We start from the raw sequence: 23298 nt of genomic DNA, 5'->3' as shown, positions 1-23298 counted from the left end.
TTTATGCTGATGAGTTCAGCTTGCTAATTGTTAAATGTGTTAAAAAGCCAATTTTCATTAAAATTAATAAATGATTTGTATTAAATTATAATAAATCCAAATTGTTCTGAAGGACAAATTTAAACAATTAATCAAAATTATTTGCAGAACGTTGTGAACTTGTCCCACGGGCCAGATTTGGGCCGCGTCTAGACTGAAATATCAGAGCAGCTGATGGATGGATCGGGATGAAACATGGTGCAAACTTTCAGGTTCCCCTCAAGATGTATTGGAATAAGTTTGGTGATCCTCTGACTTTTCCTCTGGAGCCATCATTAGATAAAATAACTGAATTTGTCCATTATGAGTCAACCTCCGCTAAACTAAAGATGACGAACATGGTAAGAACTAAACCTTATGTTAACATCATCATTAGCCCTTTTCTGCTGACTTAATCTGTTTATTAACATAATGTTCTTAAGGTTCTATTCAGTCATGACAGGACCTTTTCATAAAGAGCCAAAATGATATATGATGTGTTCTTTCTGGTGTCACTGTTGGAGAACAGAGGAGAGTTGGAAGGTGGTGATGTCAGAGACAGTTCAGAAGGGAGACGGCGCGCTTAGAATCATTTCCTGTATCTGTGTCACCACTGCCCTGCCCCCTCATGGGACTAGAGGCAGGTTTGAGATGATTCGCTCCGATGTGATAAAGCGAGCGTGATCACAGATTATGATGGATTCTAAATACTGGACCAATTTTTCACAAGCTGCATATTCTAACACTAAAATTACATTTTCCAGAGAGACAAATTATCAGAAAATGAACTTTGTTCAAGCAACACACTCTCGCAAGATCTGGCAACAGATAACTCTTCTCTCTGACTGATCTGGTCTGGTTTCACTGCTGCAGTGCAAAACATACATTTAAATACATTAGACCAGGAATTAAAAGTTAAAATTTAATTAAAATGTGTGTTTGATTGCTTAAAAATACTATTATTGTTATTATTATTATTATTATTATTTGGATAATTACTTTTTGGATGTAAAAAAGGAGAGTATTATTAGACTGGTATGATCTTGTACTGAGATTCAGATATTAAGATAGCACATAAAAAAGGCACAAAGTTGTACTGTATCTAGTGTTGTGTTGTGTTGTATTGTTTTGACATGGATAAGCAGTAGTCCATTAATTACTGTTAAAAATGCCCAAGCTTTGAGCAGCAATAAGCTGTAATAACAGGAACAACGTATCTGTGTTTTCTTTTGCAAAGGATTCAGACAGGAAAGTAATAAATTAGCTGTCACATTTAATCCCAGCTGACCACGCCCACTTAGCAGACAGGAAGTGTATACCATTTCATCAGCCTAAAGGATCATGTTATATTATAGAACATCTTTGCTGATATGCAGGAAAAAGAGACATACATGGAAAAATGCCATCACATTTTCTGAGTGTGTTGCCAGGCTGGCATTTGCATTGATCTCAAAGGAAGTGTAGTTAGCAGTGTTAACCTGTTAGCAGATTAACCCACAGTGAGGTTAGTTAAACTGTTGAGTTAACTTGTTGTGTGGCATATTGTTACCTTCCCTGTGAGAGTCCAGGGGTTGAGGGAGGTAACAATAAATGAAATAGTAAACAGGAAAACAGATTCAGCAAAAATAAGAGATGTTATTCACAAACAAAAAACTATAACGAACAACCGGCAGCAGCACTGGGTAACACAAACTAACAACAACAGAGAACCAAGAAAATCCTAACTAACAATACCAATAAAAAAGGAGAAAATCACTATCGGAATGAACGACCACTACAACTCCACGCAGCTCTCTCTCAAGGAGACGAATGGCCTCCCCACTCCGCCTTTTAACTCCGCACAACCCTACACCACGGCACGTAACACATATTTCACTATGATTCCCTGTGTACTTTTCCCGCTGAGTGACATGACATTTGAGTCAATGGCCATTATACCGTATAGAGTCTAATAACAACGGAGCTGTGAGTCTCATTGCGTATGCAGTTCAGTAGGTGTGTCCTACCTACCTCAAACTGCACCACCCTCTGCTACACATAATGCCCAGCCCACACAAATGTTTAAAAAAAACAAACTACAAGCTAATTCATTTTCACATAAACTTGAAAATGACTCGTTTTTGCAGAGAGCCGGACTGAAACGAGGCAGCATTGTACACAAACCAGACATTCAGGCACTTCAGGCGCTGTGATGTCTGGGAGAGGCTCAGAGCAAAGCGGGGCTGCGAGGATAACCTGTGCCTTACAGCTCTGTTTTTATCATTGGAGGATTTAGAGGTTTAGAAGGAGAAGGAAAGAGTGGTGCAGGCTCAATTGAAGGGTTTGTTTTCAGCCTTAGATAGTTGTTCACTAAGAATGAGAGAGGGGGTTGTTTGTTCTACCTTGGGATCTGGACGGGAATGGACAACAAATTCTTCCTCTCGCTTTATGTGTTCCCCCCCACCACCACCACCACCACCCCCCTTCTATCCCTCCCTGTCTGTCAGTGGCCCAGAGCAGAGTTATTCTTTTCAACTTGAACACAAACTCTGTCTTGTTCTTGTGAACAAGAATAAACATAAATCAGTGGTCCAGTTAAAAGTTGTCAGGTGCTTTCAACTGCATGTTGTGGTCTTCATCGGTCTCCTTACAAGATTGAACTTTCATATTTGTCCTCAAAGGTATCTCAGAGCACTTGGTTAAGGTTGGGGAAAGATGGTGGTCTTGATTAAACTAGAAAAATTACATTTGCTGCCAAAAAAGTTAATAAGTGGACCTTGAGTTAAGTTGACTTTTTCACATGCAGTGATATATTTTGTAAAAATTGCAGAATAAGAAATGTGAAAACCATTTTCTGTCAGTTTATTTTGTTTGTTACAATATTCTCCTGGCATTTTCCTCTGGAAATATGATAAATGTTTATTTTGTACCATCTTTGAACAGAGGTAGAGGTTACAATCTCTCTCCATAGACAACAACTTGTAGTCATAGATTTTAAAATAAGTCACCTAAAGACAACTGTGCCATCCTCATGACAACTGAGCAAAGTCACTGATGGACACCATGAGGTGCAGTTGATAGCTCTGCAAGCCGAGCTTGAGTTAAGATGTTTTTAGCAATATATGTTTATCCATTTATTTTCTCAAACTAGTATTTATTGGTCAAGAATATACTTTTACACCTAACAGCTCAAAGGTCCACTAAGTAGTTTTTAGAGATGTGAACTGTCCTAAAAGCTGCAGCCAATCAGAGAACCCCCCTTTGTGAACCATAGATGGTAGCAGTCAAACTGATACTCAATTACTAATTTATTCCACTTCATTGCTCAGCCCAACATAAAATTCATGTTAGCTCATTTCCTTTTAGGTGTGGTTGTCTTAAACATTCAGTAGCAAGGGACATATCCACCCCACCAATCAACACAGAAGCTGTGGTAGCGGATGTCAGGAATACACAGGACCAGCAGCGTTTCCCAAAAGTCTCTATTGAAGGGTCTCGAAAACTCTGGAGGAGTGTGAACACCAGGCGTAAACGTAGCAAAGGTGGATGGAGACTTAATGGTCTAGAACTAGACTTGGGGTGTTTGATGGCGAAGATAATGCACTTTAAATGTCATGTTAGCTAAAATGAATCCCCAGTTCATAGACATTGAGCCTCAGTGAGCATGGAACCTATTAAGCATACAATATTTGACTAAGCAAAGTAGCAATGCATAAAGGTATTTTGGAGGAGACAGATTGTTCAGTCAAAATCATTACAGAATCATTAAACAGCCAATGACAGTCCACAACCAGCTACCTCACACTTGTGCCAGGCCTGAATGGAGTTGATATGTGAATACTTACACCAGTTTGGTTCCCCTGTCTGCTACTGCAGTGATGCTATGACGAGTTGACAGCCAGTCAAAGGGGAGATGACTGCGATGGTTGAGCTTCAGCCCCCTCTCTGTCTCCTGTGATCTTTGTTGGAGCAGGAATGAAAGCTGTCAGCTCAGTATTACCTGAGAGGACTGGAAACAAAGACGGGGAGGGCAATACATGGAGTAGTGACACAGGATGGAGGCAGTAGTACTGTGGAAACAATTGTGTACTTCACCTCAGGGACTTTCAACTGGATAAGATAGAGTAGCAAGTCTGATAGGCAAACTGATTGAAATGACAGCAGCGGGATCGTGAGACAGCCAGTCTCCACTGTCTGACAGACATTAACGCTACGTGTGATCGGGCTAACACCACTGTATGCTCAGATTTCACTGTGGAGAAAGGCCTTCCACAATGTGCCATGTTCACACTTTTCCTAAATCGCATACTTCCCTAAAAAAGTTCATATTGAACCCATGTTTTAGTTGGTTTACAGTTCATGTGCTATGTAGTAAGTTTTGAGTCCTGAATGAGCTGCAGATCTAACATGCTAAATCCAGCTTCACATCAATTTTATACCAAATTAAGTGTAAATCAAACAATGAATGGAACAGATTTTTTTAATGAATATTTAAAGATTCTGTAAAAGATTGTCACGAGTCCTAGATATCACACTAGACCACTAGCATCTCAGACCAAAACGAACATTTGACATGAACCTGTCAATACATTACATTATGACACAGTTTTGTTTTTAGCTCTAAGGTACATTGGTTAAACATCCCCAATTTTGAAAAAATGCGATGTTGGTTTACTTAAAAATAAAGAAAAACAAAACAAAAATAAGAAAGATATACCATTACTCAACTTTATATGGTCTTGTGCTGCCAGCAGGGCAGTGTGTCCTTGCCTCCAAGTTGTGTCAATTGCTAAGACCCCAGTGTACTTGCTAGCAAATCAAGATTTTATTAGATTTGCAAAAAATTTTCTGGGTGGCAATCAAGCATTGATAGTGATGAACTCTGAGCTAGAACATTTGACGTCCATTGATGTTAGTGATGAACTCTGAGCTAGAACATTTGTCCATTGATGTTGTTTGTTTCTTCAATTCATTCATATGTGGCCACCAGTGTTTACATATGTCATGTTACATTGATGTTATTTGTTATATTAAGATTCATTTCCCACCGTTATGAAGGGTATAGTCTTGGCTTGTTACATGGTTCAGTTCACCCTTCAGAAGTCTGCGTGATAACTTCAAGAAACAGAGGAATCGTCTTCCATGTTGATTACATCACGAACTTTGACTTCTGAAAGTAATGTGTTAAAGTAAGAAGAACTGAGTTGTTGATTCATTTGGACAACTCTCTTAACTTTCCAAAGACATCACATTCCTCGGAGAATAGGAAGTGTTAGTGAAGCACTGAGCATTTCAATTGAGCCACAAAATTCTCTGTGGTTTTCCAGCACCTCTGTGGAGATAGTGAAACAGCTGAGGAGGCATTTGTCTTGTGCTCAGAAATCCTCAACAGAACTGACTCTTCTGCTGTCAGGTTTGCAACAGTGTTGTGCCTACTGCTCTTTCTCCTATAGCAATTAGCCGCTATACCTAGACTTGTTACAATCATTGCTAATACTGCTGGTAATACTGCTTAACTCTTCATCCCTGATTCCAGTCTTCGTGCTGAGTTAAGTTTACCACGTTGTGACTTTAGCTGTGTACTTAAAGGTGCTATATTGTACAAAATGAGATTTTCATGTGTTTTTTGATTATAGATCAGGTTTAGATTCTATATTAATACTGTGAAAGTATCAAAGTGCTCAGTCCACAATGAAATGCACACCTGTATTCAGAGTCATCAGGACTGCTCTAACTTTGTGATGTCACAACAAAGCAGTCACTGCTCTCAGCCATGTCCCTAGCCCCGCCCACCTGGACCCACTATCCAACTTTTGCAGGATTTGGTTTCTCTGAGTGTTTACCTGAAATCTGCCATATTTTTATTGGCACATTCAGAAAATCAGCCAATCAGAGAGAGGCTCAGAGCTTCCTCTCTTCTGATTGGCTCACCGACCTATTGTTACTAGAGTTCCAGAGAAAAGCCTGGGAGAGATGTTTTTTGGTGCTTAAATCCACAAATATATCTTCTTATGGATCAACAGTTCAAATAAAACACAAGAAAAGTGTAAAAGATGGGACCTTGAATGCACAGACAGGATAATTATACCAATCTTCACATCTCACCCTCAGACAGAAAGTGAATAATTTTCCTAAAACAGTAAACATGGACCAAAGGTCTGGTGAAGGGGAAAATTTGGTAGATGCTAGCTGAAAGGTCAGGGTCAGGGAATCATTCTTGACATGAAATTTCTACAAAATTCCATGATAATCTGGCCAGCATTGATGAGTGCTGAGTTATCTCATTCTGAGCCAAAGTGCTGGATGGATGGACAAAAAAATGGTCACACCAGATTGTGACACCGATTGAAATCGCCATTGTTGTCTACGTAAATGGGGAAATGGAAAAAAAAATCAATCTAGAGAGCTTTTCATACTCTTTCAGCAGTTCCATTATTCCAGTCAAGACAGGGGTTAGAGTGAGATTTGGCAGGTGGGGGAACCTTAGATTTCTAGTTGGGGGGGTTTAATGCCAATCCCGCTCTATATGTTTTAAGCTGGCTATTCACATCAGAACTGCATTTTCCCATTTATCAGAGTTGGTCTTTATAATAACCTCATGAATTTGTAACATTGAGGTGTTTTGTCTTCTCCTGGATAAGCATGACATCACTTCTTCTGCAACAATGATGTTAAAAGGACCGTCGCCTTATGTGATGATCTGCGGGGGGGCTTCTCTCCATCCTCCGTGTGTGTGTGTGTGTGTGTGTGTGTGTGTGTGTGTGTGTGTGTATGTCTGCTCGTCGGTCTCGCTCTCTGACACTCAGATTTATTTACTTATTAATCGAAGGTGCCAGAACGCCGTTCAGGATTGTTCCAGCCCCACTTTAACCTCCGAGTCAAGACACAACAGTGCCGTAGTATTTACTGTGCAGCATTTAATTTCACAGCAAAGCAGTGATTTACTGCAGTCGAGCATCAATCACTTTCATAGCATGCTTGGCATTTGAACTGTAAGGGATGCAGACTAAAGCCATCCAGGCCCCTGGGCTTTTCTCTTGGCTCTCCTGTGGGGTTTCAGAAGCCGAGCTCTTCCACTATTAAACAGCTAAACACAATTCATAAAGATTCCTCAGCCAAACAAGTCTCCGTTTCATGCTGACACTCTCTTTTTCTTTTGCCCCCTCTCTCTATCTCCCTGACACTTGAGAGTCTCTGCCTTTTTATCTTTACAAACAAAGTGGCTACCAGTCTCTGAGCCAGTCACCCAGAACCTACAGCCAACTGCAGGGTGTCATCAGTAAATGTAGACTAGGTGTCAGGGTGACTGGAGAGTAGGAGGATGTGGTACTCAAAGTGCAGTCGCTCTGAGGAAACGAACTCGGCTTCAACTGTCAAACTTTTTGCGGCACATGTTCAGTGTTTTGCTGTTATATAGATAAACTTATGTGCTCTGTGAAAAATATTCACTCTATACTGTTTGAGACATTCACGGAGAAGAAAACTTAGCAGAAGGAACCTTTCATAATCGTCAACCACTGTTGTCAGCTGAGCCCTGAAGGCTGTTCTGCAGTCACGTCTCTTACAGCTGAGTGAAGACTTCAATCTTCTTCCTTGCAACTGCTTTGAATTTAGAATTAATTCATGTCCACGAGGCAACTCCATACATGCGTGTGGCCGATTAAGTTGATAACAGGCCCCTGGGCTGATCTTTTTGTTGGGCCCCTATCATCACATCTTACCAAAAAAAAGAGAGAACGAAGTAATGCAGTGACACATTTAGAGTTATAACACAGGTGTTTTGAGAGACAAAATACTCGCATTAACACACATAGACACACACAAACACACACACACACACACACACACACAAACTTTTCAGGCTCAGAACCAAGATAGGTACTACTGATGAAATAAACTTTTTCTTTTATTGTCTCATGTTGTGCACATTGACTGTAAATAAAGACTGACATAGCCTCTGTGACGTCACCCACAGGTTTCTGAAGAGCGGTATTGAGGCTCAGAGTGAGCTGCTCCGCCATCGCCATCAATGTCAAATGGGCCCTTCCCAATTGATGTGACTCATTTTGAGCAGCAACAACAGGTCCCAAGATATTGAGTCTCTTGTCTTGGGACATCACATGTCTGTGAACAACAGAATGCACTGGGAATAGGTCAAAAGTCATCCACCAGGCCACACCCCCTTCCATTAACTTAAAGGTCCCATATTTTACACTTCTCCTGCGGTTTATTTGAAGTTTTGATCCATAAGAAGATATATTTGTTTTTTTAAGAACCAAAAAATCATCTCACTGCATGTAGTTTTAGCTGTAGTAACAATAGGTCGGTGAGCCAATCAGAGGATGCTCTGAACCTCCCTTTTGATTGGCTGACTTTTTTCTGAGTAATCCAATAAGAATATGTCAGTTTTCAGGTAAACACTCAGAGAAACCAAATCCTGCAAAGGTTGGACGGTGGTTCCAGGTGGGCAGGGCCTGGGGCATGGCTGAAAGCAATAACTGCTTTGTTGTGACATCACAAAGTTACAGAAGTCCTGACGCCTGGTTTTATGGCTCAGTGTGAAAGTATCAAAGCGCACAGTCCACAGAGAAAAGCCCACAGCCTGTATTTAGAAACTATCACTATAAAATCTAGACCTGCTTTATAATCAAGAAAGACATGGAAATCTACCTTTATACAACATGGGACCTTTAACTCTACATGTGAGCTTTGAAACATAAGTCATATCAGTAACAAAATGAAATGTCGATGAAAATTTGAATATCTGAAAATATAATTAATTAATTTATAAACTCCTTTTCTACATCGTAAGACAATAATTCTTATTCTTTAAATTGTTGGACAACACATAAGCTTAACAATACACTGTTGCTTTTAATTTATTAAAAAAACTGATGTGGAAGCATATTTGTTACATAAAGTATGTTCATTAAAGTCTAAAATCTGAGTGAACAGATGCAATTTTCTTTGGTCCTCGGCTCAGTCAAGCAGTGACTTATGAGAGAGACAGCTTTTTATCTCCAGTGTCTATCGGGAGTGTACCTGGTCCACAGGGGCTTAGCTGTAATGAGATACGCTATTTCACAGCATTCCTACTGTCTCAAATAACAGGGAGCACAGAGGGGCCAGTGCCCAGACAGTGGCCTCTGCTCCCCCATATCCTCCCTCCAGTGCTCCCTCATATCCTCCTTATTATGACCAGTGCCCAGCGCCTAGAAAAGCAGCAGTCCTTTTAAAGTTCACCACTAAATCACAGCTCTCAGTCTTCAAAGGAGTTCAGTCCTCCACTAGGGTCGCCTGTCTTCCTCAGGCAAAACAGAGGGATGAAGTCATTTCACAGCCAGTGACACAACATGTGTCACAGCATGAGGGCACCAGCACTGGTGTCATTTTCCCTTTTGGCTCCAGGATAGAATTGCTGCTTTGCTATCATTTTGGCTTTCATTACTCGTGTTTGTTTGTTCTTGAATGACATGGCTGCCTCTGACACATTACAGCTTGCCATACCACCCTATTCAGCTGAGAAAACAGGAAGCTCCAGACTTATATGAGCGTGTATAAAACAAATTGTTCTGTGTTACTGAGCTGTGCCGCACCGCTCTATTTGGGGGTATTTGTGGAACTGCACAGCAGAAAATGATTTTGTGCTTTCCTTCAAGATTGCATTGTTTTTTTTGTTTTTTTTTTATCAAATTTAAGTCATGGTGTTTGTGCTGTGAACTAAAACTTCTGCAATTGTGTGGGTCACTTGAGTCAAGAAATGTTCTGGTTATTTACAATCTGGGTCTTACAGTTTCGCTTTCATAGTTTGTATGTGAACAGATGTGAATGTCAGTGTTAAGGTTTGGTCTCAACATTGGTAGGGACACAACAACCCCACCAACCCTCCAAAACAAAGAGGACTTTTTAATGCTGTCAACAAATGGTTTATTAACTTATAAGTTCTGTATTTACATTTCAGCCATTAAGACAGGAGGCGTGTTACTCCCTTTAAGACTGTGTGCGACACATAGACATAGTATATGATTAAATCATTCTTAAGAAATCTGACTGATGAAATGCACTGTGATTCGCTGAAATTTGTGTAAAGAAGGTGAAATTCATCAAGGAAAATGTATTTTCTTTAGTTTTTCGGTGGTTTCATCCCACAAAAAGTTTTTAAAGTTGCGGTTCGGACAGTGGCTGACGACCTGAGCGAGGGGAGCGATATTGAAGTAGATAACAGCAGTTACCTGAATGAAAACAACAAAAACAACAATGTAAAAGTTTCAGGGTTCAGCGTGAGACATGTCAGAAGAGGAGGGGGAGGAGGAGGAAGAGGAGGAGCCAGTATCATCGCTAGCTAGAGGTTAAGATTCAACTGAAGCATTGCTGTCACTAAAACCTTTATTTCTCAGCCTCTGAAGCAGATAGAAACATGAAATAAAACCATTTGAGACCTTAAAACATTGGCTTTTATTGTAAATCATTTTCTTTACCCAAATGTTCATCAACATTTAAAAACAATCCTTAAACATAAAAAAAAGTTGAACTGAACTGAGAATGTTGACAAATGTGCTTGTTTTTTCAGCCATATGCAATGTTGGGTCTGGGTTCTACCTCACGAGCGGGACACCATATGTTAGACCTTTGGTTGTGTATCAATTTATTGGCTATCATAAATTAAGAAAATATTAATATTAAAAATATTAATATTGATTAAATAATAACTTTAAAATTAATTAAAATCCTCGGCGGCACCAATACTGGTTCAGTCTCAAATCATTACTATTAATCTGGAACTTTGATTAATAATTAACTTAATAACTATAACCAAATGACCACTTCAACAGTCAGTTAAAGTTGAACGATTGGAGATTAGGGGTGTGTCTGTGGAGACACAGACAAAGGCAAGATGGCTGACTCAAAATGGTTGCTGTGAACACATGACATGAACAAAAAAGACTACACAAGATGGCGGTAAACAAAGGATCTACTCAAAATGGCCACTGAGGCCATCTGGTGTGTGGGGAGGGAAGTTTTTTGTTAGCCTAGCTCATGTATGCATGCAGGTTCTAGAACTTGTACGTTCACAAACATACCTGTAGTACATCTAAGTACTCAATTAACTGTATGACTGACCACAACCTAAGCAAACATTACAACAACAAGACATTAACCAACATGAACATGTGCATTAAAAATGGTCAAGAGTTCTGCTGCTTAGCTGTGCTGTGCTAGGTGAGGTTAGGCCCAGTCAGCTAATGTTATCCAGTCCTTGGAACAAAAGAAAAAAGGTCCTTTCCAATGTTGTTGAGGAGCCAGTGAGTTGGGTGACTTCCTGGTGGAGTAAAGTCCTGTTCTGTGGCTTCCACCGTTTTCTCCTTTGTTCTTCTCACAGCTGTTCTACGCTAACTCTGCTGTGGCTCCTGTTGTGTGGAAAATTAGCTAGCAAACTTTGTGTCGTAGCCGCTGGCACTGAAGTTAACTTGTTCACTCTGCTGAAAGCATAGTGAGGGAGGGTGTTGCAGTCTGCTGTGAGCAGGCTTGCTGGAATGCTGTTGTTCCATATAGCCTTGTGCTGACCTGGTGCTAGGAACTTTGTTGCTCCTTGAACAGCCAAGAGGGGAGAGGAAGGAGCTGCTGCGCCAGAGCAAGCCAAAAAGAGAAGAGGAAGAACAAATATGGGGATCTGGTTTTGTTTGGTGACATCCTGGGGGGTCACATGTCACACACTGACCAACACTGACTGGTCAGTTAAGGCCCTGGGGGAGGGTCGTCCCCAGGTGTGAACAGTGAGGAACTGTGGGGAAGTGAGTTCTGTTGCCTGTAGAACAAAGAGCATATGGTCTCCACCACTTTGAATGTACTGAGTCCCAACAGCAATTTCCAAGGCAAAGCCATTAATTTAACATAAAAGTCAGGTTTAACTTCTCAAATGGTTTTTAATAAAGCCGGATCATGCTTGGGCCACATGTTTGTTTGCTTTAGACCCAGGATACACCCAGTTCCATGGTCCAAATCTGGCCCATATACAGCATGATTGTCAGATGGTATTTCCACATCTGGCACCCACACAGAAATATCTTCCAGCTGTCAGTCAGTACCGGAGGATAACAGCCGGAATCTGCCCAGATGTGGAAGTATATGGGCCGGACTCGTAACCCTACTACAGCACTATGGCTGATGTGATCACATTACATCATGCTGCTTTGAGATTGTATCAGCACATTATAGCTACATTATATCGTTATAGCATCAAATACTGTAGCCCACACTTTTTTTTTAACATACTGAAGCAGAGAGTAATCATGTTTTATCATGTTTTCTAGATGTAACCAGTTTATGTGTACAAAGAGGCAGTAGTTTAGTTTTCCAACCCATCAAACTGCAAAAATATGTCCCACTGTTATTCTAAATGGCCCATCAGTATGACCCTCAGAGGCAGCAGGACACCCAGCCACAGCAAAACAGGCAGAAACATTTGATGATGTGTGTGCCTGAAATGACTGAAATTGGAAAACAAAACAAAACACATTACGCTTTTATTTATATATTTATACAAAATGAATCCAATTCTGAGTAAAACATTTAAACTCAGGGCAAAATTTAGAGGTGAAGTAGAAAAAAAAAACTATATGGTTTAGCTGTATTAGCATTTGTAGCCCATAGTTTCAGTGCTCAACATAAATGATGCGAGAGGCTGCCCTCTGCCCTTTTAGGGTTTTCTCCAGTTGTTTTATTTCTCCATGTTTTATTTTGAAAATGTCTTCCCTGCTGTATTTATGGTTGTATTGCTTCCTGCCCTTGTGTGTTTTCCCTGATTAGTTTCACATGTGTTACCAGTGTCTCGTTGTCTTCCCCTCAACAGAGTCCATGTGTTCACCTCATTCTATTATTTTTGTCCTTTATAATGTTACCTCATGTTTTTGATGTGAAGACTCCTGTTCCCTGCTCACCTACCATTTCATCAATCCATCTGCCTGCTTGTTCGTCCAGCGACCTGTAAGCCTGTCATTTGTCATTAGAAGTTACTTCACTGCATCAGTCTGCCCATGTGCTTGCATTTGGGTCCTGCAATCACTGAACTGTAATGGTACGAACTGACCAACTATGGACCCAGCAGGCACTTCATTTGTGTATTCCCTTCTGGATTGGTATGGCAAAGACATGGAAGCTGCCTCTCAGCCATGGCAGGGGACTGACTTACCTGATTTTTTAAACGTCCCATATAGTGTAAAGGCAGATGTCCATGTCTTTTTTGATGATAAAGCACACACACAGCCTGTATTCATAAACTGAGCCTTAAAACCAGCTGACAGGACTTCTGTAACTTTGTGATGTCACAACAAAGCAGTCATCACTCTCAGCTATGCCACAAGCCCCGCCCACCTGGAACCACCATCCAACCTTGCAGGATTTGGTTTCTCTGGGTGTTTACCTGAAATCTGCTATATTTGGCTTGAGAGAGAAGCCAGAGAGAGGAGATGTAAAACTACACTGAAATGGTTTTTTGTTCTTAAAACCACAAATATATCTTCTTATGGATCAAGACTTCAAATAAAAATGGACCTTTAAACACCTTTCCCTGTCAGTCTCCCAGCCTGACTCCCAGCCAGCTACATCACCCCTCATGAAACATTTATACATCTTTTATCTGTATTTGTAAGTATTTCTATAGTTACCATTTTCATGTCTGGAAGAATCTTGTGATACGATTTCAGACACCCCTGGAGCGTACCATTTCTTAAGCTTGGCATTAGTTGGTTGTCTCGTCTATGCCCCCATGTATCACACTAGCAAATTGAGACACTGTATGTAAATGTATGTAAATGTAAATAGCTAGCAGCAGCTAGCTCGTTTAATGCACTTTACCTTTCTTTACCTTCAGAGTTTCTGAATTGGATTGTGTCAAGAATCTATGGATAAATGCTAACATTAGCTAGTTTTAATTTTTCAGTTTGGCTAACTAATGTTAGCTAGCCGATGGCGCACCCTTTAATTTCCAGTGTTAGCTTGTCATCAAATGACCAATATAAAATGTCTTATGATTTAATGTTAGAAAACACTGGTGCTCAAGTTATATAGTTTTTTGTGTGGCTGTGGTGGTTTATATGTTCTTTTGCCTTTTTGATATTAGCTTCTATAATAGGCACATTCATACAGCTCTTGTTCTATACATAGTGCATAGGCTGTATGCGCTTCATACAGCCAACACATACTGAAATGTCTTAGGGACAACTCTGTGAATGTCCTTGAGTGGCCCCACCAGAGCCCTAACATGAATCCAATCCATCATCTCTGGAGAAATCTGAAAATGTCTGTCCACTGACGTCCCCATCCAACCTGACGGAGCGTGAAAGTCTGCAGAGAGGAATGGCAGAAAATCCCCAAATCCAGGTGCATAGAGCTTGTCGTGTCACACCCAAGAAGAATTGAGGCTGTAATCACTGTCAAAGGTGCTTCAACTACTGAGTAAAGCCTCTGAATACTTATGTCAGTGTGATATTTCAGATTCTCCCTTTCAATAAATTTACAGATATTTCTGTTTTTGCTTTGTCATTGTGGGGCACTGAGTGTAAACTGATTGAATTGAGCAAAAGGCTGCAACATAACACACTGTGAAAAAAGTGAAGGGATCTGAATTCTTCCTTAATGCACTGCAAAACTGTTTTGTACCAGGCTGTAAACATGTTTATTTCTGCTGTAAATTCGGACACTTTAACATGGGAGTCTACAGGGATTGACTCGCTTTTAGAGCCAGTCTCAAGTGGTCATTAGAGGAATTGCAGTTTTTAGCACCTCCGTGTTGGCTTCATTTTTCAGCTCCGGAGGTTGCCACTCGGTTGATAGTCACTCCGAACAGAAGGTGTAGTGAAAATACAATCGTGATAGCAAGAGTTAGATGCCAAAATCGTTCAATATGAGGATAACAGCGCACATTTTTACTTCTGGAAGACATTCATAGTATTGCATTCAGTTTTTCACATGAAAAGTGACAGAATTATTGGTGAAAAAGAATGAGAAGAGACCTTAAGAGAGAAGTTCAAAGTGTGGCTCCTGTGTGTGAAGTGCATTGTTTAGGAAAGTTGCATAGTCACACACACTGCTCCTATTGGACAGTTGAGAGATGTGGTGGGTTCTGATGAAGCACACTGGCTCCTTAATACAACAGCAATGAGACCCAGGTTCCAAAATAAGAATTTTTCATGACATGATCTGTGTTGTGAATCCTCCTCAGTACAAGAACATTCCTTTATTTCTAAAGTGGGAGCATGGGTTGCTTGTGAAGTGCATGCATAAACAGTGTCCATCCCTTGCAGTGTTTTTCTCCAGGGATGAAGTGTCTCCGGCTGCCTGTCTATCCCGGTGATTTCTTTCTGGCAGAGCCAACTGGGATGGACAGAGAAATCAATCACACTGTGGCCCAAACACTGATGCTGATGCTTGCATATATTTTCCAGCCCCCTCTTTTTTTTCTGTTCTGAAGATTTATTGTAATACACTGTCAACCCATCGTTACAGGCATCCCATAATGGCATAGAAATGTGGGTGCATGCATTTATATACACCTCCCACTCTTCCCACTCTCCACACCATTACGGCTGCTTTCCCCCAAGGGACCTGTTGTATCTTCTAAATAACCTGCCTCATCCAAGCAGCTGTGATGCTAAATATGGGCCAGCTTAGAGGAGATGCTTTGTTTTCTGCCGCCAAGCGCTGTTTAGATGGTAAATATCTTTGATTAATGAAGTCATTTTTTTGTTGTTGTTGCCATGGTTCCCTGGAAAGCCTGCAGAAATGGATTGAGAGAATACTTCATCATTGACAAAGAGGGGTCAAAGCAATTCTAGCTTGTCCTGGGGAAAGATTAAAAAGCTACCTCCTGGAGGCTTCTCTCAGATGAGCGTACGTAATGTGCATTAGCAGGCTGCTGGAACAAATAAATAAATAAAATAAAGCTACTTGGTGGAGATAAATCCCTCTCTGCTGGTCTGTTCTTAGCCAAGTGAGAAGAATGAGTCACTGAGAGGCCAGGAGTGATGGACTGCATCTCAATCAAATGAAACAGCAATATGCTAAAGATAACCTCAACAGCTCCCTCCCTCCTGCCAGATCACTACTGATGTTATAGAATCCAACTGTCGGCTGTGTTTGTATGAATCACACTGCACCAAGATTTTTCATCAATTAAATTAAATTTGTATTTCAATGTTAATGAACTTCACCCCCAATAATTTAAGATAACTTTAAAGTGTGACATCAGTTCAGTTGTCATTTCGCCTGAAAGCAATGCCCTTGCTGCTGCTGCTGCTGCTGTTCGTAGAGCATCATGATAGCTTCAAGCTGTAGACTCTGAGTCTACTGCTGAGTTCCAGGCCCAGGCACTTGTTCTCAAACATCTAAGATATTAAAAAAAACCTACCAGCTCGCAAAAAGAAGTTCCACAAGATGAGCTCTTCACTGGTCATTTAAAACTAAAGTCACTCAGATGTACCGCAGTCTGTCATGACTGGTAATAACATCCAGCCTTCTCACATTTGTCCGTAATGCCACTGTAGAGAGAAAACCAGACTTCTTTACAGAACAATTAGTGCAGACAGGTCAAATGCACAATCACCAAACAAGACAGGTCCACTTGGGTCATCTAGAACTGCCAAAGCCAAAATCAACTTCAAAACTCATTCAGTTAGCTTCTAGCCAGTGGAACTCACTAGTGACACATATAAAACAAATCAGAAGCAAAGACCTAATAAAAAAAAAAACAGAAAAATAGAAACTGATGGAGACCACTTTACAGGAATTAAACCTCCTACCAGTATGTTTGTTTCAATGATCTGCATATTAGATTAGATTGTTCAAATTTTGTAATTATATTGTTTAACTGATACAGTATGTTGAGCATTTTCATTTGTATGTCTCTGCACTGGCGAGACATATTGTTGTCCGTCCATCCGTCCCATTCTCGTGGACACGATATCTTAGCAATGCCTTGACGGAACATCAAATTTTTCACAAACATTCACTTGTACTGCAGGATGAACTGATTAGACTTTGGTGGTCAAAGGGCAAGGTCACAATGATGTCACATTCTTGTGAATTCAATATTTCACGAATGTGCAGAGGGACCGCTGTGACCTCACAAAATAGGTTTTTGGCCATAACTCATGAATTAATGAAGTAATTATGACACAATTTAACACAAATATCTATAAGGATAAAATTAAGTGATGAAATGTTATATCCAAATGGTCAAAGGTCAATATCACAGTGATATCATAATGTTCTACAAAACACCTCTGGCTATTATTCAATGCTGGAACTCAAGAAGGAGAAATTGTGATCATATTTCTTGCAACTTTGCTGGTTGGCGGAGGCATACGACCACAAGGTGGTTATTCTAGTTAATGATGTAATTTTGTTTAATCTGACAGCGTGTCAATCATTGCTTGTTTGTTTGCTGTATGTTTATGTATGAATGATTTTATGTGGACCCCAGGAAGATTGAAACCGCTGTAGCAGAAGCTAATGGGGATCCGAATAAAAAATAAAGTCCATGCTGTTCTGAGCTTGGGGTTTCTTTGTGGTGGTACTGTACATATTCTACATTCATATAAGCCAATCCACAGGAGAAGTCTGAAATTGTTGACTGAAGTACATTTAGCATGAAATATTCAAACTAAAACCCAGCATTAATTTACCACAGATATTTGGATTTTGATGATGTTTATTTTGATGTTGGTTTATTTATTTGTCTGTAGTCAGTGTAGTAAATCATACATTATATTTAGCATTTATTGGTATTTTGAAGTTGTTTCAAGTTGGAATCACACGTCATGTTGATCATTGCCGTCAACTTCTGTTGAAAGTGCTAGCTTGAAACGCTGTACTAGTTTTTGTTTGATGTTGATGGACCAAGTAAAAACGGAGGTGAAGGATAATATGAAATTGATATAAAAACCATATTTACACATGAGTACAAGTTTGCAAATTGAGATGGGGCTAAGGTTGCATTTATCTTAAAACAGTGCAATTTGTTGTCTTATGATGTAACGGATAAAAATGTCTGAATTTGCCAACTTTGCTCTTCAGGCTGAATATTCTAGGGGGTTAGGGACGGGCGAACTGAGAGGAGAAGAGAAGATGAGAGGTGAGAGAAGGACAACCATCGAACCAGGTACAGATCTCTAGTGCACAGTCCAGTCAGCACAGACACACCACAGCTCTGAGCCCTAGGAAACAGAAAATGATCCTGACCCTGCCCCACAAACCGGTAGGTTCATGCCCACACACTCCACACATTCACCCAGTGGACCTTTTACAATTGTTTTTCTCCTTTGATATAATGAGGACAATCATCAACAGCACCAACAAGCATCCAGAAAAAAAAAACAAGGAAGTGGGTGAGAAGTCCCTGAAGACTGGGTGCTTGGTTTAATTGTTCCAATTTACAATGGGAAAGGTGACACTATCTACCAACTGTAACAACTGCAGAGGCATCACTCTTTTGAGCTGTTTACTAATGTACTGAATAAAGGTTATGCAAGTTCTGTGAGGATAATTCTATCCTGAGGGAAACTCCACCACTGATTATATCTTTTTATTGAACATTTGTGTTGTTTCAAAAAGAAAGGTCTGTTTTGTTGTTTTCATTGATTACAGTGAGGCGTTTGATACAGTTTGGAGGGATGCACTCTGGTACAACCTGGTAAAAGTTATTAATCTCTATCTTGGCTCTATCTTGTATTTGCTAATAATATTAAATCACTGTTCTTTTTAACAGGAGTTAGACAGGGTGAAAAGTATCACTGTATTGTTGTTTGCATTATTTATCAATGACCTAGAGGACTATCTGCTACGGAACAACAGCCAGCATATTAAATTTGATGACACCATAATAGATAGTTACATCCAGCCCATGATAGCCTACCGGTGTACCTGGAAGATAAAGTTATTATGTCATCAACGAAAGAAGGGTTACAAAAAGCAATAGACCATATGTGTGGTTTCTGTGAGAGATGGAAACTAAAGCTTAACAGTGATAAAACTAAAGTTACAATGGAGAAAAATTAGAGATCGTGGTGTCATTATGAATTACAATGCGTCATATAAGACTGCAATTGAGGAGATGCATAAACAGGCCATGCAAGGTTTGCCATTTTCTGTAAAGGTAGATGAAAATGTAAAATTTGATTTAGCTGTAATTTTTACACTAGATGTTTTTGATAAGTTAGTTATATCAGTTGTAAATACTATACCTGAAATTTCTTAAGTACAGCCTAAAAAAGATACAAGGATTTATTGTAGTTTATAATTATTTGCAGATAGAAGGTAAAAAAATTAAACTCAGTTGGATAATGTACAGTTATTTGCTCACTTTGCATAATATAGCTGTTATGTGCATCGCCATGGGTCTTGCAGGTTAAACAGATACTGGATGACTGTGGTTCGTCTGATCTCTGGCTCACACTGAAGTGTAACAACATTAACTGGCTGAGAGGAGCTGTTGAACAGAGGCTGAGAGATCAGTTCTTGCAAAAGTGGCAAAGTGAACTCAGAACAAGAGCATAAACTGTGGAAGTATCTGTTGTGTGAAAACCAAATGTACAGGCTGGCTATTTGTAATTTTAGAGTGAGGAACACCAGAAGATATAAAAAGGGTTGGATAGAAACCAGAGGATCTGTAATCTTTGTAATGACTTAATCACTTAGGAGACAAGTAGGATATCATGTTTTGTTTGAGTGTAAGAATGCAAACATAATGAAATATAGCAAAAGGAATTTGGCAAATTGTATATTATTTAATATTATTTCAACCACCCATCTATGTATAAACTAATACTGTTATTGCAATCTGATAAGACAAAAGTTATATGTAGTCTTTGTGCCTTTTTTTTAGGAATGTCCTTTTTTTAAGTGACATTTGTTGTAATTTAGCCATACAGTGAGCCACTGTTATGTTATTAATGTATGTCTTGTTTGTGTTCCATGTGATCATGGTCTTGAGTCATACATAAATGAAATGAAACAAATGGGCTGATGTTGAAGTTATTGAACATCTACCAATTGCTTGGTACAGCATACATACAGCATTGATTTCACTGCCAAGTCTCCAAGACACCAAAAACTGACAACAACATGAAGGGAATACCTCACTGTAAGATGTTCTGAATCAAGCCTCTCACTGATGACATTCACAATGTCTGCCAGACTCATTACCACCAAACGAAGGAGTTGGCAATCAATGAGAGAACTGTGGCGACAAAGGCGAAAACTGGCATGACTCCAATACGGGATAAACCATCAAAATGGGGGATCAAGCTTTTTGTGTTGGCCAAGCCAAGCAATGGCTACACTGTTAATTTCAATATGTAGATTGGCACATCTCGGATGGAGAGTCATATGATGTTGTCATGAACCTCGTTCAGCCATCAAATCTTGGGACCGATACCATATTTTATAGATTTCTAGACCAGTACCAAACCATTCCTTGACTTGGCCAGCGTGAAGTTTGGAGTCTGTGCATCGAGAGCTGGATCAGAGAGGGAGCTCTGGTGTTTGTAAAGTGGATGGACACTGGGAAGTGAAAGACATTCCCCGCCCTTCCCTGATTGTCTACAATAACAATATGGGTGGTGTTGACCTATCAGAGCAGCTCATCCATTAATACTCCACCCAACTGCTCTGTGGTGTCACAACCTTTTCATGTACTTTGTGGACAATGCAAAAACAAATGCCCACATCCTGCACTGTGAGATCAGCAACACACAACAAGTACATCACACGACACACAAGAATCTCCTGGTTGAACTGGTGTCCCAGCTGTGTCCTTCGCCTTGGATACAGATGCCAGACACGGATCTGCCAATGCTGCCACTAAGTGGACGAAAAAGAGCAGTGGCACAGATGAATGAAAATAATAGTTGTAAGGATGTAACATAAGTGAACTGCGACACCTGGGCTTCAAATGAACAGGCCTGTAGCGTACATACCTGGCCTGGCATCAGTCACAAGCTGTTAAAGAAGTTCATTATAAGGACATACAGAGTTATGGACCCACAATTGACACTATGTTACTCTTCCCACCATCAAAATATCAAATTGATAGGAAACAGAGACAAAGGACCCTTCTCTCACAAACAGACCAAGCTCTTAGCATGCCAGAGAGATACACAACCAGACCAAAGGTCAAAGGGTCAGCTCCAGAGGATCAACCAATGGACACCAGGCAACTGGAGAATATAGGCAGAATCTCCAGTTTGTAACAATAAGACTCTGTCTAATGATATTTATTGTTTCTTACATAGGAAAAGTAACACCAAAAGAAATGATTATTAAGGTGTGAAACCTGGCCTCTCTGTGCCATGCATGAATACACACACACACACACACACACACACACACACACACACGCACACACACCAACCTCCCTTCCTCTGTCCCTCTCTAGATAAGAGTCATAAACTACAACCCACATTCCAATCCTGGGTAGTGACAAGCAGAACTCTCTTCACAGACACAGATCTGAGGAAGAATGTAAAATTAAATATCTAGCTGTTCTGTAACTCATGAGATGTTCCTATGCAATAGTTTAATCCCAAACTTCTGTCCCATAGAATGTTTGAAATGTAACATGTAGATTTTAAGACAATGTCCTTCATGTGACCATACTGTCAGCATCCTTCACACAAGGTAACACACACTACATGACATCCAGAATGTGCATATTATTATTATTACAGTCAAAGAACTGCTGTGTAATCCACATGTATAGATTATTAGCTTTGGGACATGTTTATACTGTTGTTTGATCAGTGAACCTCTTGTATTATGATTCATTCCAGGTTTGAAAGATGGAATATGAAATCCACACTTGTATTACTCCTGTCTGTCATTATCAGCGCCATTAGGTTTATATGTTATTTCATTTAATGTTTTATGGTCATGGTGGAAGACGGATGTGCGAGTTTATAGGTAAACTCTAGAAGTTGAAACACAGGAGAAGACGGGTGACGCCCCTGAAACGTGCGCCAGCCCCCCAGGGGATGAAACAGTAGTGATAAATTCATACTTTGCTCTAAATCATTGGCTCTTAGCTTCTAGCTCTAAGCTCCTAGCCACAAAAACTTGTGGCTCTTAGCCACAGGCTTTTAGCCATGTTGCATTTATCGTTTTGTCCACGTCTTTTATTCTTTCTTTGCCACGTGCTCCAAGTAACATTCTTTTTGTCTACACGAGCGGTCTGTTATTTTTATAAGCCAAGTCAAGAGCAACTGAACCAAAGCAACAGAAGTGCCTCAGAGTAGTTTTCCTTTTTGAAGCTTTTTGTCAACTTTAGAGTCATCTGATCAACGCCAGTCTCCTCTGATAACACCTCTGCACGAAAACACCTGTGCACGACCGCCTGCAGAGAAGCCGAGCAGAAATCAAGAGTTCCCGAGACAGAAAGTCTCCTGGCAAACTCCACCAGAGCTGAACCGCTGAGACACCGGCAGAATCCGTCATCGTGATAACGGGACACGGCCTCCAGGAGAATCCACCTAGACCCCGCGTCTCCGGGGTTACCACGGCAACCACAGCCACCTGGGTTCTAGCCGAGGATCTCCAGCTACAGCGCAACTCACAGTAGGCCGGTCTTAACACTCTGCTCATGACTGGGTTGATGTCGAAATATAGCAATATTTAATCATCAAACCTAATTCGTAGATGTAGCATCATTAGCTGTATAGCCATAGTGTATAGCCATAACATATCCTCTCCCACCATTGCCAACTCATCACACTGCTCATTTCATTATTATTTTCATCTTTATGATTATTACACCTTGCATTTACTCTGTAGATAGTAGTTTAGTTAATAAACTCCTTTATTTACGTAGAGACTGGAGATCCATTGAATCGAGAAGTCAAGACTTCTGATATGAGATTGATCACATTAATCAATTCATTCATTCATTGTTGTCCTCCCTGGGGACTGGTGCCCCCTTTCACAGTAAGTAAATTCTATATTGTGGTGTTCACACTACAGGCCACAATAGTCAATGTGGGTAATCTGCCATAACTGGCTATTTATTAAAACATTTACTTCAATTTTAAAAGAAAGGAAAAGAAGGAAGAAGGGACAGTTGTACTACAGACAGGTAGCCAACCCCCCACTGATGAACCACTGGGAGTATTCTCCCTGTGAGAACATATAACATAAATCTGAGGCTAAATTTAATGTGAACAAATTTAAAATAAAACACCACACCAAAATAAAATGTACTACTACAAACCAAATCACCATCAGAAGTGAGTGATCTCACCCTAACCACTCTCTGGA

The sequence above is a fragment of the Seriola aureovittata genome, chromosome 8, assembly GCF_021018895.1.
Source record: "Seriola aureovittata isolate HTS-2021-v1 ecotype China chromosome 8, ASM2101889v1, whole genome shotgun sequence".
NCBI lineage: Eukaryota > Metazoa > Chordata > Actinopteri > Carangiformes > Carangidae > Seriola > Seriola aureovittata.
This window is presented reverse-complemented; position numbering follows the sequence as displayed.